Here is a 17564-nt window from a genome sequence, read left to right as displayed (position 1 = left end):
AACCTTCGAACTTGTTACAGCCACTAGTGGACGGACGAATTTATCGTTCAAATTCAGGTCAAAGGTCCATCGGGGAAAAATTGAACTCTATCGAATTAAGGAGCACGATAAGAATGTCAGGCGAACTTTCGTTCCCGTCTTAATGATTGAGACGAACGGCTTTCGACGAAATTGATATTTCAACTGACTTTTTCCGCACAGGTTGTGTGAAGAATAATACTACCTATCGCAGAATTTTATCACGCTGATTTATATCGATCCCCGGTATCACGTTAAAAGCTAGACCTTACAAATCAATATACTTTTTCCTATATTTTATAGTTCGAAGTTTAGCAAATAATATGCAAATGATTCCATATAGAAATTTACATTATTGAACAATTTATGGCTCGTTAGCGCCAGCGGTGCGCACGTTCCGATATTACATTATGAAATTTTAAACGAGTTTTTCTCGAACGTATAATCTTTTTTGATCGTTGCATACGATAACTGTGAAAGAGAATTGATTACCTTCAAATCTGATACCGAAATTTCGTATAACATTTCACGCCAATTCACGAGCGGGGTTTCCATGTTTAATTCCGTTTATCGATTACCACAATATCAACCAATCTATTTTTTTGCAATAAACGAGGTTATAGCGTAAAAAAACGATATTTAAAAAACCTCCCGTGAACTGAATACGCCGAGTATCATTTATGAGAAAGATATTTTACAAATCGTAAAATCTAATTTACTCGTAAGGGTGGTTTCATACGTGACCCTCGCCGATTTTAATAAAATTTGGCAGGAAGATAGATCCATGTATACGATAAATTTACCCATAATTATAGCCGTAGATGGCCACTAGATTTTGAGTAATGCATGGATGTTTCAACCTTTTGCAAATCAAATACATTCTTTTCTTTTTAAGTGATTTGAAGAACAGGTTAAGCGAGGGCGTTGAGGCAGTGGAAATGGTCGGTTGGTTCGGGAATCAGTGCAGTCCAATTATCAAGGAATTAGTTATAGCGAACCGAGAGCAGGACCACGCCTGTTTCGCGTCGTGCGCAATTTGACGGCGACTGTCATAGCCCCTGGGCCGATCCGTGCCCGCAACACGCGCGTGCAACTCGGTCTCACGGTGACGGGGCGCATGCATGGTGCATATAGATGCACGCGTTAAGCTGACTGCCGATAGAACTTGTCCAACTTGCAACCGTGGGCTGATGTTGGGGCGCCTCGCTCCTTACGTGTACCGGCTGCTCTCGAATTTCACATTGGATTCCGCGGAACAGTTGCCGCGAGAACTTTCCAGTCGATTCAAACGTTGGATTAACGCCGCCGGAAATTCCGAGGCTCCTCCGTCATCGAGATTTCGCGATATTACCCGACGTTTGCCGCAATCTACAACGCAAGGAGCTGAACTTAACGTGCGCGTCAAACTCTACCTCGAACGATATTTTCTTCGACATTACAGAGCACGTCTTGTGATCGAAATATTGTTCGATTAGCTTCTAGCTTTGAAAAAATTACTAGCAAATTTCAAACGTCGTTCAAATAGATTTAGTTCGTGAATGAAATTGTTACTAATCCGGTATACTTTGATCTGGAAAGGGGTTGGCAGAAGTAGGTGGACGAAATATATTTGATAAAATAAGAAGATATGGAAGGAACGCCCGTGGCGTAGCGAGTAGCGTGCTTAACCGCGGTGGAAGGTAGTGGGTTTGAATCCCGCTGGGTGCTAGAAATTTTTCTTTGATATTCCGGAAACTCGACCGTCTGAAATTTTGCCCTGGAGTGTAAACGCGTATACTCCCGACTTTCGAAAGAAAGTGGAATTAATGTCTTCCCTGCTGTGAAGTATTATTGGTTTACGGTACCGTTGAGGAGAAAGCATTTGCTGGACTATCCAGAGAATTCTGAATATATTTCTGTTTCTATTTTTCGAAAAAGAGTTTACGAACTTACGAATTCAAATTCGATATCCATAAATAGTTCAAGTGGATCTACTTTGAGTTCTAAGCTCATGGTAGATTTGAATTTCCAGAGAAAGAAAAATGCAATCCTAAGTTCCAATTCCAATAGTTCCGGGTCACTGATCCGAATCATAGTTTTGTGGACCTACGTATGTTTCGAACCAAACGCTATGGTTCTAAGGGATATTTCTGATGGAAGTATATAAGATCTAGAATCTAGTTTCCAAGGAAATCCTAATGCTCCAGATTCGAGTACCCCTGCAAACCCAATAGTCCTACATTCGAATTCCCAATCTCCAATATCCTTGCGTTTGAATTTCAATGCACGTTCAATATGCCTAGCTTCCTGAAAGCCCGAATTCCCCAAGCAAATTTAATAGACCTGCATTCGAGACCCGAAGTGGGCCCACCAGAGCTATTCTTCCAACATTCGCTAGAAAATTGATATACTCGAAGATTCCAATTTACCAAGTTTAGTTCCAAGTTTCCCGCTTAATCATCTTATCGATCAGATCGAATAAAATGCCCCTTATCAATATGGAAACTCTGCAAACACAGGTTCGAATTTTCAAGCACGTTTACCATGATCCAGCTTTCCCAGCATCCACTAGGTGTGAGTTACAAGTTTCGAAGTAGGTCCGAGTAGACCAGGTTTGACTTTCGAAGGGGTTCCCCTAAGCACAAGCTTTCTGGAGAGCTTTCCTGCCATCTTCGCTCATCCTTCAGCACACTTTCGCGTCGCTCAGCAAAAACTGTGTCCATTATTGCCCTCTTCAAAGCTCGCGTCGATTTCTTTCTCGCTTCCAGGTCGGAAGCTCTGCACCGTTCCGCGCGCAATCCAAGACCATCAAGCGTTTCCATTTCTCCGTTCTCGTTTCACGGCGCGACGTCCCGTAATTCCAATGTACAAACAATCCTCGAACACGCATCCATCACCGCCATCATAACCACTTTCTGTTCCTCCCGTTCCGATACGGAGAAACGTCTGAGAAGTGTGTTCGTGCGTTTTCCATGCGGTCGTGCACAGTGTGGCGTGTTCTTAAAAGCAAGAACTTTCCTCCGCAGCATTGATTGGCAGCGTGTCGGAAGGAATTGTCGGCGGGCGAGGACCTCCTAGCACCCCCAACCCGGTTTCTTTTCTCTCTTCAGCCCCGGGCAACACACGACCCTCCTTCCAAGGACGCGATTACCATTTTATCGGGTCTGATTTGCGAGCACTTTACACGAACCCTGTTACCCGACGAACTGGCGGTGCACTTACCACCAGCCTCGTCGCTCTTTCGAGGGTTTTAGTCGGGGTACCAGGTGCCACGTATGCGTGTCGAAGCGTAGACAGGGTGGTTCATCTTACACGAGATATTTTTCTTACGAGCAGCGAGATGCTTGTTTGAAAAGTGTTTCGTCAGAGCCGGGAACACAATGATGTTAGCTGGCAGGATTAGGTGACTGCTGGTTGTGGGAGGGACTGGTGGAGTGGCAAGGGAGAATATGAAATCCTTGAAATTTTGGTGCGCTTCTAATTAGGTCTTTGTGCTCGTAAACAATGTCCATCGAAACCTGGTACAATGGTTGGATCACGTTAAGAATTAATAGACGCAAAGCCTGTTACATAGCTATTCTTCGATATGACATGTTAGTGTACTAGTTATAATTATTTTTTGTTTTTAGAGCAATTATTCTGGGATAATTATTGTTTAAATAATATTTTTGAGTTTGTTGTAGTGTTGGGTTGTGATACTGTTGCAAAATTTGCAAATAAAATGGGGTATTTAGTGTTTTTTGGTCCCACTGGGACTTGAACCCGGACCCACTGGGTGAGAGTCCGAGTGCCTAACCACTGGGCCATCGGCTTCTAATTATTGCACGTTAGCGATAGGACTAAAAGTATGATATCTGATAGGGTCAGATTGGTGAATGATGCTATCATTGTGATATGAAAAATCGGTATGTGCTTCCGTTTGTTGCAGGATTAATAGCCGTAGAATCTCTAATTATGTGTGGCTTTAATGTGTTCTCGAATTATAGACTGTACGATATAAATATCTTGCTTCAATTTTCCCCTCAAGAAGAAGTCCATTAGGGTGATGTCCGAGTTAGGTAAGCGAGGTGGTCATGCTAAAGTTTCATTACGTCGAATCCAGAGATTCGAGAATTCTCGATAGAAGATAAACACGGGTTTCGAGAAAACAATAACTTGGTATTTAATCAGTTACATCTACGTTACGCAAATGTAGAAATACAGATGGATGGGATCAAAATAAACAAAGGGAGAAGTACCAAAGGGAGCCACGTGCAGTTCATATGCTGTTATTAAAACATAACCTTAACGTTATTAAATCCTAACCTCAACGTTATTAAAACCTAACCTTGCATCTCCCATTAGCGTACGCGTGGCGATACGCAGTTAAAATGCTGTTATTAAGACATAATCTGAATGTTATTAAAACCTAACTTCATTTGCATCCCCATTTCTCGGCTTCTAGTCCACAGCAATTGAATTTCCTATCAAACCAAACAGACCCGGTATACTTCCGCGTGCAGTTCAACATTCATTCGTACCAATCCCGTGTATTACTTCGCCACTGAAACACGGCTGTATAAAATCAATGTTTACGGAACGCGACGAGCTGTTCCACAGTTCCGAGTATCACCCGGTACGATAGTCATGAGTGCCTGCAGAGTGTACATAGCCAATGGCACTTAAAAAAAGAATTACGATTTCGAAGTGTACCAGTCTCCGCCTATGGGATGAATCCACGCGCAGAAATTGACGGATTACTTTTTTTTTTGTCAAAAAATTGATCTCTTTCGTATTTTCTGTAAGCATACGATGCCTTGGAAAAACGATATTTGGCGCGTTATACGAAGTAGTATCACCAGCGATTAATAAATATTCAAATACTTGGTAGGTTCTTTCAAAAAGATCTCCGATATTATCTACACTCGGTACGAAAAAAAGAACGAATACCTCTTAAGCGAGCGAGAACGTTTCGAGCAAATGGTACTCGTTCCTCGAGAGCTACCGCCGATTTTATGGCGCCCCTTTTTGTTCGGCCGGTGCTTCTCGACGTTCGAAATTTAGAATGAAGAGATTGGATGTGTTAACGCTCGTCACGACGGAACGAGGACGGTCGATTAAACGGTGGCGGGTCGTCGCCTTTTCGTGAATTTTTCGCGATTGGCGAACGCCATCGAACGGAAATGTTCGACGATATACGACCGATCGACGCAGCGACGTACTTAAAACATTTAGCACCCTGTAACAAATTTTAACTCGCAGAAAAATTTAATCAACAGGCCGTATTCCATTTTATTCGACTCTTTTGAGATAGAAAGTACTTAGTCTGCTCCTGAGTCTTAATTTCTACGGCATGTACTATATTCAACTGAAAGAAATTTTGTATCTATATCAATTTGAACAGTATTCTTTCACGCGAAGCAATAATCGCTTACGTTTGTAGCCACCGGTCGTGCGAGTCGATAGACAACCGGTAGATGGAGGGACTTACGACTCCGTGTCTTGAAACCGGGGTAAAAATATGGTCTTAAATGCGGGAATTATTATGTACAGCACTGTACATTTTTCTCTTAGTTCGATGACAGCTTTATTTTTATCTAGATATATTCTAGACTCAAACTGCGTAAACTCTGATTCGAAAAATATCGGAAAATATCCGTGAAAATCGGAAACAGGATCGGTAACATGTAATCATATATTCTTATGCAAATGGAAAATTGACGCGCATGTAACGTTACAAATATTATGAGAAAATCGATAACCTATAATGTCATCGAGATTACGCTCTACTCTGCGTTGGATTTGAATATTTGCATGTTTTCTCTACACACAAAATATTGATTTTGTCATGCGGAACGTATCATCTAGCGCGAATGCAAGAGCATTACCAACCTTTAATATATCTCGTAATTTTGAAATTTGTTATTTACGCATCGGAAACGGTGTTAAAAGCAGACATAATAATAATAATAATTAATGGATGAGTATAAAACCCTTTGATATTCCGCGTTGCACAAATAAATAAGGCCGCGTATCTGATTACGGTCCAAGTTCGGCGGAAGTGCGCCCGTGCAGAAATGCTAAAACCGAATTACCGAACGAGGGCACAGATCTTTGGAACAAAAGAACAGAATTGTTAAAGCCGTTTCCAGATGATATTCCGCCGATGCAATCTTGTATTCCTGACACAAGCGTATCGGAATATGAAGTTTTAAAAATGATACGTCGCCGGAAATCTTCGAATAAAATTGTCAACATTTATTCTCTCAAGACGGAATTCCTTTTGGGTTTCATCGTTCGTTTCGGACCACCCTGTACGTTCTTCGTTGCGCAACCAGCGCTCCTCTAAAAAACTAGCGCTACCGATTTTTCGCCTCTGCTTAACACGTAAGCGTACAGACTCAGCTTTAAAGCTCATTAAAATTTCGCTGAGCCTGGAAGTGAGTAAGTGTTTACGCAATATGAATGAAGAATTAATTAGTGGATTTCTGGGATTTGCTGCGCTATATTGTTGACTCCTATTGTTTGCGAGGTTGCCGGGAGCTCGTTTACGATGTTTCCTCGAATCGACGAGTACACGCAACGTGTTTTTGGATTTAATTCCCATAGCTGTTACGGCTTCGATTAATTTGCCGAAGATACAACAGACGGTTTTTAACGAGCCGTGTTACGAGGAACCGTGGATCCCCGGTTATCGGCTAATGGATAGCATTAAACCAAGCTTAAAGAACCGCACAACAAGTGTCGGTCGGTAAATCGAGAGCCCGCAAGCAATCACGAGACACTGGTGCTCAGGTGGCACATTATCGCCTCGATGCCTTTCGAGGCGGCAGCAAACGAGGTGGGTACATCAACCCTCTCTGCAGGGGGTTGGCTGGTAAGACGAGCAAACTGCGGAGAATGGAGACACTAGAGTCTTCAAGAGCGGCTGAGAACGACCCGACGGAGCGAGTAAACAGCGAATTGTATCGGTGAATTTCAATCTGTGCCCCAGTGAAAGCAATGTTTGCCGATGTCTCGCGCCACCGCGGATCGGTCCGGTCCGACGCGTGCTCGATTCGACGACGGTGTGAATCGGTGATTCCCGATCATAAACAGCTGCATGTGGAAGAACGTTCCGTGTAAACAGCAATTTAATTCGATTCTGTAATTTTCGTGGACGGGATTAATTGGAATCTGGTTAATCGAAATCGTGTTTCCAGGTAATTGTTGAGAACGGTTTGATAGGACACGGATGAGCCCCCGGGTTGTTCGATAGATGGTAGATTGTTAATAGAAGCGAAATGGTAATTGTCGTAACGTCTAATCGAGGATTTGTAACGGGTTACAGAGTTACCAATTCGTTCTGGGGCACCGAACCGAGAGTCGTACTTTCGAATAGACAGTTTTTGTACCAAAAACGAAAGCTTCGCGAATTGGATTCAATTATCTCGTTCGGAGAGAGGAAACCCAAATCCCTTTCGCTCCTCGCGTACGGTGTATCGAATCCCAAAAGCAATCACCGCCACTTCGGTGGGAAAAAATCCCGCGAGAAAAACCAACGCAATGAAACTGCTGTTGGAAATTAACGAGCCAACTTGTAGAGATGGCTGGTAAACAATTATTAGCCCGTTCTTCCGCGAGCCATTAATTATCCTGGCTAAGCTATGAATTTCTCCGCGTAATTACCGTGGCCAGTCCCCAGCAACAAAGAAGATACAAAGAGCCCGAGGAAATTATAATACCGGGAAACAATCGTAAACCCTTGAAGAGAGTTTATCAAGAGAACATTAACAACAATTACGAAGTTGTCACGTTTTTGTTCGGCTGAAAATTGCGTGGAACGTCTAACAGTCGAAATGGGAAACGCATCGGTTGCAAGTAACGTGACTCTTATCGCGTGACGCTGATCACGTGACGCTGATCATGTGACGCTGATCTCGCGACGCTAGTCACGTGACAAAGAACCATGTACTCTTATTAAGTTACATGAAAGATAATATTCGTGCCTTGACCATTTCCTTTGTGGAGAAAGTACTATTGTTGGTATCTATGTATTTCAAGATACGTGGTTCGGAGAAAAATGCTTTCAAAGTTTTAAGGCGAGCGTTACTGGCCAGTGAGCCGCCACCTTTAATCTCTCTCGTAACTCCACCAACTTCCAAAGTTAAATTTTCTAACTTGAACGCAATATTTTACACACTCGACGCTGGGGATCTTTGAGACAAAATCATTGTACGACTTTTGAGACAAAGAATTGTAAAGAGACAATGTACAGAGACAAATAATGATTCGAAATAGCATGAAACTCCGTATAAGTATAGTCTGGATCAAATTAAACGAAACGCTCACGCGTCCACGTTCGTTGGCGACAATAAAACATGGCTGCGCATAGGAGTACCGAGCGTAATCGCCCGGGCGTTATCCCATTTTTTCCAAGCCACGCGACCGGTGGTCATGCAAGATGCGTAATTACCTTGCGTAATTAGCAGATAACAGGTAGACAGAGGTGCATCCCTGGTTTTCCTCCTATCTGGCACACACTGCACGTTGCACAGTTTTACAAAGTATGGAGCGTGATGCGAGAATAACGAGACTGGCGCAGTTCGTCCGTTCTTTTTGTTGCAGAGACTTTAACTCTTTGCGGCCGGAGGCTTTCAATGTAGCTCGAATCATTAGTCTAACGAGTTACAAAAACGCGAGCCATTATGAATTAATTGAAGAGGTGCTTGTTGCCGAGCTGATACTTCTCTTTAAAATTTTTAGAGACTACAAATCGTGCCCCGAGTGCCATATGCACGAATACTAGACACGATTTCTTTGGGTACTCGACTACAGCGTTTGTCGCTTATCTCGAAGACGCTCTATCTACTCGCAGATAAGACTTTCCTCGACCGAATTCCACCCCCCAAGACTTACAACAGAGGCAATTGCACCGATCATCTCGGGACTCATCATTTCCTGGCCAAACCATCAGTCCCTGTAGGGTCCAAAGTAGCTCCTTGATGTACATCCTCCGAGAACCCTAATTTCCACATCATCATAAGGCTCCCCAGTGCAATCTCCCTATCTTCGTGTCCTCGTCGAACATCCCCCGCAGCCAGTCACTGCCCTAACCGATATTTAAACGAGTTTCCAGCGGAATAAAACCCTGACTCCTGCGGGGAGCGAAAAAGTCCACGAGGCCATCCAGCAAACTGAGCCTAGAACGACCGGTAGGCTGGTCGGGATATCGACCAGTCGTCTGCGTGGATCCGACGGTGATTACCGACCCCTTTGACCGGCTGCTGGCCGACTGAATCCGATTAGACGATTTAAAATCAATGAGAGGCTCGGACTTGTGACGGATGGACAACGGGGCGGAGACGTCGCGACGCGAGACGAACGGATGGCGGCCTGCAATTACCATTCATTACTTTGTTGGGGCCAATTGACATAACTGATTGGTATTCGGCCGCCACGCCACCCTCAAAGGACCCTCGGGTTCTAGGGAAGGGTGCTAATGCTGTTAGCCACGTCTGCGTTCAGAGCTACGCGCGCCCCGGATTGCGTCCAGGGTCGAACGCTTCCCTGTATTCGCCGTTGACCCGTGTAACAATTGCCTTTTTACCAGGGGGGACTTGCGGTGTTGACGGGAAGCTTTTTGCGATCGCTGGGACAGGGTGGTTTGCGATACACGCGTCTGGTTTTGTTGCATAGTCGATACCAAGGTTCGAATGCACAATAATGATTCGTACATCGAACATCCAGAGTTGGTCTGTTCATATTTTTTAAATGTCTCATTCACTTATTACGAAAATGTTAATGGAGATTCGAGACCCCATAAAAATGGGCCGAAAAAATGCATTGGGTGAAAGATCTACTCATATACCTCGTCTGTGACAATACTCTAACAATACTCTAAATTCGCAGCCATTAGCTCGGTGTCACCCACGAAGAATAACTTTCCTATCGTGTGTGACACCGATTACCAGGTCTCACCACGAGGAGGTTGCTGCGAGTGGAGACCCGAAGGGAGATAGATGGAATCAAAGGTCCATCGATCTCCCTTTTACATTCTTACAAGCTAGATTACTAAACTAGAAAGATAGAAGGAAGCAATGTTCCTTCGATCTTCTAGTTTAGTTATACCAAGTAATTATTTTGTTTAAAAAGGGTTGAAGCTAAATTATGGGAGACGCGACGCGACGCGATGCTGAACCGTGCAGCAGATCTTCGGATCGAATCAACACTACCCTTGGTAGATTGATTTCTATTTCTAGAAATCGATCTATCATTGGCAGGCGACTAGATCTTTCGGACAAACTGGACGGCCGATCACATGTTTCGTTCGACGAAACAGCGGTGACCGAAGCAAGAAACGAGAGAACGAGTCGAGAGAAGCTACTTGTTAAATAATTACTTGGCATACGCAGGTACACTAGGGACTTAAAATTAACGTCAAAGCTCAAATCTAGTCAAGTTGAAGCTAAAATTCGGAGGATAGAAGGAAACAAAGTTCCTTGTACCAAGCAATTATGTGGTTAAAAAGAGGGATGAAGTTAAATCGTGGGATACGCGACGCGACGCGACGCGATGCTGTACCGTGCAGCTGATCCGAGGATCGAACCTACTGCCCTTGCTAACTCGATCTCAACAAGAAAACAGAGAACTGCAACCCCGAGTCGAGGTCTCCATTTCTCCAACGCAACCCGCCGGGAGCCCGAAGGACCCGACTTAGGCTGTCTGACAAAGAGAGAGTACCTGAAACGGGGTCGACTTCCGCTGGAAGGTATGCGTTTCCGCAGAATACGGAAACTCCACACCTTCCAGCGAAGTGCCGTTTTCCCTCAATCAAGCTTACCAAGGGAAGGCGATTAGATCTTTCGGACCAGATACACGGCCGATCACATGTTTCAATCGATGAAACAGCGGTGACCGAAGCTAGAAACGAGGGAACGAGTCGAGAGAAGCTACTTATTGAATAATTGCTTGGTACAGACGCAGAGATACATATAATAAAGAAATCTTCGACGTTAATTTTAAGATTCGCGACGAAGCTTAAATCTAATCGACTTAGAATTAAATGTCCCTCGGCGGATGTGGCGTACTCCCTCGATGTCCCTGCGAATAATCTGAAACTAAAATTGATACCTATATTAGTGACATACGAAAGGAAATTTAATAAACACCATGCAAACTAGACGAAGCGATGGAATAATTAGTAGTGCTGATGTACCTAAAAGTGAGAAGCTATAAGATTCTCGATGCTAGACCTACCTAAGGAAATGTAGAAAATTTATACATGTTAGGAACAAAGTATTCTACCTATACTTGCGTAACGAGAGTATAAAGTCGAAGTAAAATAGCGAATGATTACAAAAATTGTCCGAAGAACCATACAAACTTCAAAGACGAACAGAAACAAAGATTGAAAATCCAACGCAGAATTGAAAATCCAACGATGAAATCAAAGAATGAAAATACCCAAGAATCAAACAAAATATCTTAGCGAAATAAAATAAGAACAAAAATCTTATTCTAATTAGTGGCATCGAAATTCATGAAATAATATACAAACAAAATACATAAAATAATATGGAAACAAAAATGGTACATGATCCAACACAATTATGTAAATTCAAAAAATAAGTCAGAAGTAGAAATAGAGGAGGAAAACATAATAACCAGATAAAACCGAACAGTAAAACAACACCGAATTATGACCAAACAAATAAAATAAACCGGTCAATTTTGTGATAATAATATAAGTAAGTAAAGTGGGCTTACTACTTGTTGAGCATTAGTTACCATTACCAAGGAAGCAGCACCAAAGATCCAGCTGTAACATAAGAAACGATTCGTAATTTAACAAAAGCGATGAACAGTTCCATAACGTTCAATTGGTATCAAATGACAAAATAGAAGTGGGGAGAGCAATTTTAAATAGTTCTTACCAGTGGTCATCACGGTCCGGCACTGGTCAGTAGTGGTCAGTAGTGGTCAGTCGTCGGATCTCCACTGGTCAGCACTGGTCAGTAGTGGTCAGTCCTGGTCAGTCCTGGTCAGCCCTGGTCAGTCCTGGTCAGTCCTGGTCCCCCCAGTGGTCACCGCTCCACGAATGGCCTGACTTCGGCCCGCGAGACCCGATTCCCCTGGATGCTCCAGGGGTACTGAAGAATTTGTCCAGCGGTAGTCTGCGAGTAGGGAAGTCGAAGAGTGGGGAGACAGTGTCAACGTGAAGAGTTAAGAACCGCTTGGTCTAGAGAACAATGCTATTTCGATTGGTCCCACCTCTTGACCATTTCTGAATCTTCACTGGACCGCTGACCTTGATGTCCACCTCACTGTTGACCACCAGTGACCATAAGTTAGTCATTGTTGATCATCGACCCATTAAAACCATTAGGAAGATTAAAGCCTTCTTACGAGGATCACCTTACAATTTGGTGCATGATCTTTTTAACATTTTGTTCCACTTTGGAAGAGTGTATCCCATGTTATAAGACACTCGTGGTACAGCAATAGCGTTCATCCCACTAACGATAGGTCCATTCTTTACCTCGTTTATGTGTAATAGGTATACATGGGTTGGAAATTTTTAGATTTATCAAGACACGTATGTATAACCTTCGTATCTGTAGTATTACTCATTTTCTATTTGTTAATGTTTGTTAATACGTGTCTTTTTGAACATCAGTTCGAACAATTGCCATACCGAGTGAAAAATTCGGAGGTCATTTTATTGTTATATTTTTCTACGATCAAAAATTAAAAATGATAGGGGAAAAATTGGGCAGAAGTAGCTCGTTGGCGTGTAACGTTATTCACGAAAATGTTCGGGCACGTATCGCTAATGCGCAGACGATTCATTGAACGACACTCGCGTTGTCGTGGCCCTCGAAACAGAAGTTCCTCTCTCGGCTTGGCCGCCCGCGCATTTATGATAATTAAATGACACGCTATTAACCATAAAAGCGTCCCAGCGACAATATGGCTCGAAGTTACTTTACGACATCGCGAGACGAGTTGAAGCGGCACGCTCGCCGACAGATAACATTTTCAGCGTGACGGGAAAGTTCGTTAGCGGGTCGCGCGAAGTTCCAACGAACAAAAGCGACCAGAGAAACTAGCGAATTAAAAACGAGGTGTCGCTAGCGATCGTTTTGAAGTCTCTTGGTACCATTTCCTAGCAATTTCCGTCATGAAATTAAACGTCACGTGTAACAATTTTAATTGGCTCATTAAGAGAGTAGTCGTTCTTTTTCGGTTAATACATTTTTTTATCTATATTTATAGTTTAAAACATGTAAAACAGTGGATTAATTGATTCCTGCCTGGTTTGACAAATTACGAAAGTTACGAAGGTTTGAAGAGCACCGCGTTAAAAGCCAGCGCTGAAATTACAAACACACGGATCTTGCTTTTATTTAGTAGTTATTTAATGAATAATTTTTCTATTGAGAGCAGCTACTATCCTTTCAACGTCACGCAGATCTCTGTTGCTGGACACGATCGAACTGCTGATAATACGAAATAATATTTTGGAAGGACCGAAGGACGAGTTGACGCGCGATAAAAATGTCGACGGACAGTTATGAAATCGAACGCGTGGGCTCGGGTGTCACACTGTAAAAAGTGAAGCAGGCAGGCGCGTGAAAAATTCAGTTTGATTAATAAACAGCGTTCGCGCGATGAAATCGCTAAAAATCACTGGCACGCTTTCGCTGGATGCCATCCATCTCCTGGGAAAGCGATGAATTGAAAAAATAAATTCGAATTTCACGGGGTACTTCGGTAGGTGACGACGAAATTGAAATATTTATCAGTTTAGCACTTGGCGATATCGATACTAAATAGAGTTGACAAACGTCAGCCTTCGAAATAAATACCAGAAGCTAAGATTAGATTAAAAACCTCGAAAGTTGTACAGGACGTAAAAAAATTACCGTTAGAACAAAAAGTCCCAACTGTTTTCTTGAAGGATGATTGATGTTGTAATAACTCTCGTGCAGACGTTAGGTATATGTTTACGTCGAGGGTTTTCCGTGCATAACTCGTTTTAAACAAAGCATAAAAGATGTGAAAAGGAAGCATCCTGAGCAGCCAACAACCCCCGCGTCACCACTAATCATTCTGCCTTAACAATTCGCAGCAACGTCTCGTAGTATTTCACTGTTCGTCGAAGACGATCGATTCGCACCGGATGTAGGGCGGGTTAGCTTGAAAAAATCCCTCCGTTTGTTTTGCAAAAGTCCCTTGAGCGCCGTTCTGACGGATAGCAGAGCCAGAAATCATTAAAACTTCTCGAACCCGGGTCTTCCCAGTGATGTCAAACGAAAGAAGCCCAAAGATATATCTTCCTCGAACGGCAAACTTTCCTCCCGAGCGCGATCCCTGTACCCCCTGGCGCCTCGCCCCTCTACTTCCTGACTAAGCGGTATTTCGGAGGTGGTGTCCGCCAGAACGGAAAGTTAACTGATAAATAGCAGCTAATACTTCACCGGGCTTCCGCGTTTGCAACAATTTTGGACCCACTTAGACCGATCTCCCCTGGGAAAATGGCCATGTTTCTCCAAAGCGAGATCGAAACGGTTCCAGTTTCACGCCTGAAACGCATAGCCCGGCACGGTTTTTGCGCCCCCGCTGTCGACGACGTTGAACGATGGCTTCCTCGTTCCGTAGAAACTTCTTGCTCACTTGTGTGATTCCTAACCGAGACGATGGAGAAATTTCAGGGACGCGAGCGTGATTTCAGGTGTTTCTAAAGCCTACTATTGACAAATAGAAAGCAGCCATCTTTCTTTATAGAATAGAGTTCCCATTACCCGGCGCCCGGTTATCAAATAAACAAAACTCCCTTTACCCAATGTTTTCTGTTCTACATATTTGATTGACACTCGTGAATATTTTTGAGAAAATCAAGCAAGGCCCATTCGCATCGATCCGGTATGGTCTAGTGGCCCAAAATGACTTTCTTTCCAGCAAGTTGACTAACGAGGGAACCGAGTAACTTCGATAAATGTGACGAATTATATTTCACATAAAAATCAAAAACGAATTTTTAAGAAAAATCGATAGGGGATAGGTGCCTAAATTTTTCGGCAAAATTAAAAAATTTCAAATCATTCTAAAAAAATTATTTTTAGTTGCAGGGGTCAATAACAATCACTTTTGGTGAATAGATATATCCCCGAAATCCTGCTCAGTTTCGAGAAAAAAATTCCTTACCGAAAATGTAATGTCTGACCATACGTTGACATGTTTCCCTGAAATTTCTCGTCGAAAATGAAAAGTTTCAAATCGTTCTGGAAAAATTATTTTCGGTTGTAGGAGTCAACTACAAACATTTTTTATGAATAGACATACCCATGTAATCCTACGCATTTTCGAGGAAAAAATTCGAATAGGTGGATAAATTTTTCGACGAAATTAAAAATTTCTGAATCGTTCTGGAAAAATTATTCTCGGTAGTGGGGATCAATTGCAATTATTTTTGATGAATACACATACCCCCGAAATCCCACGCATTTTCGAGAAAAAAATTTAGTACGGGCGGAATATTAGAGTGAATGCAACGGTAGGCCTGGCTCGTTGAAAAGCAATCTGAAACGCGAGAACGATCGGTCGAAAATATGCGTCGAGTCCGGGCGTGGATAATCGAGCGCTGTCGTCGACGGTAAAAATGCGAACTTTGTCCGCTCCGCGAATACTAATTGGCGGCACTTTTTCGAGGTTCGCCTAATTCGGCCCGATGTCATTAACGTCTGTGATTCGCCGATAAATTATTCGGGGTAATTGGATTCGAGCCGTGCATAAAATCCGCCGCGCAAAATCGTCCAGCGAGGCGTCCCCCGCGTGAATGCGGTGAGACGAAAAGGGCGAAGGGACGCCAGTCTCGGGGGAGGTGAGGGGACGTTTCATACGCCGACAAATAGAGGGGGGAGGGTTCAATCGGGATAACGGCGTTCCGTATTTTCCCGATATGAAGGTAGCTTATCGTCGAACCGCGTGAAAGGCGTCTCCGAATACCGTGAAATTCGCGCGAGCACTCGCCGATCGGAAACCGCCGACTCGGATTAGACGAAGATGGACGCGGAGTTTGAAGTTCAGCAGAAGTTCGAGAATTGGGGATGCATTTATCGTCTGGTGCTTCGAGAATGTCCGCCGGCAGTTGGAGGTATTTACTATCCAACGCGCGCTCGTCAACTCCTGCGAAATGCGTCACCTGAATCATCGATACGTGTTCAGACTGATGAGAGACCGTCGAATTCGATGGAACGGCGATGAATCTTGAATTAACCGTAGCCGAGTTCTGTGGGGACCGAGAATCTATTATTTAGTAGCACCAAATTCTCTATGTCCCCGTCTGAGTATCAGTAGTATGTAGTTGTCGGTTAACCTGATATAGCAGTGTCCGCTTTCAAGCGACAAACTCGGGATCCGTGGTTTGCTTGAAAGCGGGGCAGGTATTTCTACTCAGAATCGAGGTCAATATTGATCATCCTCCGACGAGAATCGATGGGTCTCTTACGCTTTTTATAACAGTAACCTTTCGAGGACACGATTCGCGCTCTTGCATGCGGGGTAAAAATTCGATCATATAGCGAGACACAACTGTACGCAGGAATTCCAGCGGGTAGAAATGAGAGGGACTACTGCAATTTTGAATTATGCGAATATTTCTCGGTGGAGATTAATTATAATTCACCGTTGCAGGTAGATTCGTCTGCGCGTAGACCAAACGAGACACCCCGTTGATGCAGTCGAGGACAGTCAGCCGCAAATAGGACTCGCGCGACGAGCAGGGGTGAGTCCAGCTATTTTTACTCCGTCGACGCGGCACGCTCGTTACGTGCTTCGATTTTATGATAATGCGACCCCTCCACGCTAACGAGATAACGTTCGACGCCCGATAACCATCCCGGGGTTACGCGCGATCCCCACGGGAATCGATTCCCCGCCAAAGTGTCCCTCGGGGCATTGTGCGAATTAATTGGAATACGCGCGAAAGGCTTACTGTTTCCCGGAGACCTCGCGTCAGGCCTTTGTAAATTCTTTATTCGCGAACGGTAAATTGCACGCAGCGACTCCTCCTTCGACGGGATTAAAAGGCAAAGAGAATGGGGCGAGGGTGGAGGGGGCCGGATAGCGGATAGCGTTGCGCGGGGGGGTGCTTTGAATGGCGGAGTTCTTCTCGGAAATTCACGGTCCACGGGTATGAAAGGAAGGAAACAGGCGTCGAAAGGTCTCGCCGTAGCGAGCGAGAGGGAGACGCCGGAAGCCACGAAACGAGGAGACCGCGAATTAATTAAGAGGCTGTGAGTTACCACGCGGCAAATAAGGCTAGGCTCCCGAGACTTCCGCCGTCGAAATATTTGGTGCGGATTACTGGATGCCGGAACGCCAACGACGGCCACGATGCTACCTGGACGCCGTGGAATTTTGTCCGCGACAAGAAATGCTTCGCTGTGTTCCGTGGCTGCGAAAGAAATGACCACCGAATTAAGCAAGCGAGGCAATGGCGCTGGGAAGTTTAATATATTTTTTTCTCTGGAAGCGTTAATAACACGAAGTGAAACGAAACCCTGGTTTTTGTCGAAAGTACGAATGATTCCTATATTATTCGA

General features: G+C 43.9%; 1 protein-coding gene across 4 annotated transcripts in view; it reads left to right on the top strand.

Annotated features, from left to right (window-relative positions):
* LOC143343703 (uncharacterized) overlaps window positions 1–17564 on the top strand; it is a 198483-nt gene that overhangs the window by 121237 nt on the left and 59682 nt on the right. For 3 of the 4 annotated variants that reach the window (XM_076768863.1, XM_076768864.1, XM_076768866.1), the window contains one exon: window positions 16654–16744. The gene's annotated coding sequence lies outside the window, so the exon portion shown is untranslated. The remainder of the gene's footprint in view (window positions 1–16653; window positions 16745–17564) is intronic. The other variant, XM_076768865.1, reaches the window with a different exon arrangement.

Source organism: Colletes latitarsis, chromosome 7 (genome assembly GCF_051014445.1).
Source record: "Colletes latitarsis isolate SP2378_abdomen chromosome 7, iyColLati1, whole genome shotgun sequence".
NCBI classification, from domain to species: domain Eukaryota; kingdom Metazoa; phylum Arthropoda; class Insecta; order Hymenoptera; family Colletidae; genus Colletes; species Colletes latitarsis.
Note: the sequence above shows the minus strand (reverse complement) of the source record. Positions and strands in the feature narration are given on the sequence as shown.